This window comes from Carlito syrichta, unplaced genomic scaffold (assembly GCF_000164805.1).
Source record: "Carlito syrichta isolate Samal-C Ts95f unplaced genomic scaffold, Tarsius_syrichta-2.0.1 Scaffold315337, whole genome shotgun sequence".
Lineage (NCBI taxonomy): Eukaryota > Metazoa > Chordata > Mammalia > Primates > Tarsiidae > Carlito > Carlito syrichta.
Genome location: NW_007259433.1, coordinates 130927 through 132596, shown reverse-complemented (window position 1 = coordinate 132596; position 1670 = coordinate 130927). Strand labels below are relative to the sequence as shown.

The 1670-nt window shown below is 43.8% G+C and overlaps 1 protein-coding gene across 3 annotated transcripts in view; it reads right to left on the bottom strand.

Annotated features, from left to right (window-relative positions):
- RBMS2 (RNA binding motif single stranded interacting protein 2) overlaps positions 1-1670 on the bottom strand; it is a 65203-nt gene that overhangs the window by 12046 nt on the left and 51487 nt on the right. The gene's annotated exons all lie outside the window — the stretch shown is intronic.

The window sequence follows — 1670 nt, the reverse complement described above, 5'->3', positions numbered from 1 at the left end:
GCCAAGTTGCCCAGGTGGGTCTCGAACCCATGGGCTCAGGCAATCCACTCACCTCAGCCTCCCAAAAATGTGGGATTACAGGCTGAGCCACCGAGCCTGGCAATTCAAGTTATCTTAAAGATGCAGCTCTAGCTTCTGTTTTTTGTTTTTTTGTTTTTTCAGTTGCAGTCTCACTCTTATCACCCAGGCTGGAGTGCAGTGGCACGTTCATGGACACTGCAGCCTCAACCTGCTGGGCTTAGGCGATCCTTCCACCTCAGCCTTCCAAGTAGCTGGAACTACAGACACACATCACCACACCTGGCTAGGCAACTCCAGCTTCTAATGAAGGTATCTCAACTTTCTCTGTAGGGGATCCTCAAAGAATAATGGAGGTCCTCAAGCTATCAACATTCCAAAGATGGAAAGGCCTACTCCTGTGTCTGATCTACAAATAAGAATACAAAAAATAGTGGTAGTTACTTTTATGATTATTATTTTGAGTTAGGGTCTCACTCTGTTGCTCAAGCTGGAGTACAGTGCCACACTCATGCCCACTGCAACTTCAACCTCCTGGGCTCAGGTGATCCTTCTGCCTCAGCCTCCTGAGTAGCTGGAATTACAGGTGTATACCACCACACTCAGCTAATATTTTATTTATTGTTGAGACAAGGTCTTGCCAAGTGCCCAGGCTGGTGTCAAAACCCTAGGCTCAGGCAATCCTCTTGCCTCCACCTCCCAAAGTAGGAGTCTTCATCTGGGTTACTTCTCCTCCGTAGGTCTTTCACCTAAAGGGTGAGCAGGCATGAAGAGTTTCAGAACTCAACTTCCTCAAAAACTCTTTCTAAAACGGATCTGCTTGAGGGAGAGCTCATGATTGTCAATGATCAATACCTCCCAATTTACTTGTCACCCATCCAAAAACGCAACAGCAGGCATTGATGTCTGAGTTACAAATTCTTTTTGTAAGCCAAATGGTTTCCAATTCTTCAGAAACAACAAAGTTGGAGGACTTTAACTAGTAGTCAACTGACACATACAAAATCAATTTTGATGATAGATCATCTTAGTTCTTGGTATATAATTCAGAAGGAATTTAAAAATTCCTGTTTTAGCCGGGATCGGTGGCTCAGCCTGTAATCTGCGCTTTGGGAGGCTGAGGTGAGTGGACTGCCTGAGCCCGCGGGTTCGAGACCCGCCTAGGCAACTTGGCGAGACTTCATCTCTACAAAAAATTAGCTGGGCGTGGTAGCACGCGCCTGTAGTTCCAGCTACTTGGAAGGCTGAGGCGGAAGGATCGCCGGAGCCCAGCAGGTCGAGGCTGCGGTGGCCGGGAGCGGCCACTGCACCCAGTCTGGGAGACAGAGTGAGACTCCAACTTAAAAAAAAAAAAACAGTATTAACCGATGGTTACATGACCTAATTAGAAAAATATAAACAAAATAATACATATTCATGTTATAGAAAAAGCATTTCCAATAAAACTTACTTTATACAAAATAATTTTGTATGAATATTTTAACACGTTTATTTTGTCTGGGCAAGTGTGAACTAACAATTGCAAATATAATTCTTTTATGGGTTAAGTTAATACACATAACCAAATGGCCACATGGAAAAAAATTTAATTTACACACATATTTTTTTTTTTTTTTGAGTTGGAGTCTCACTCTGTCGCCCAGACTGGAGTG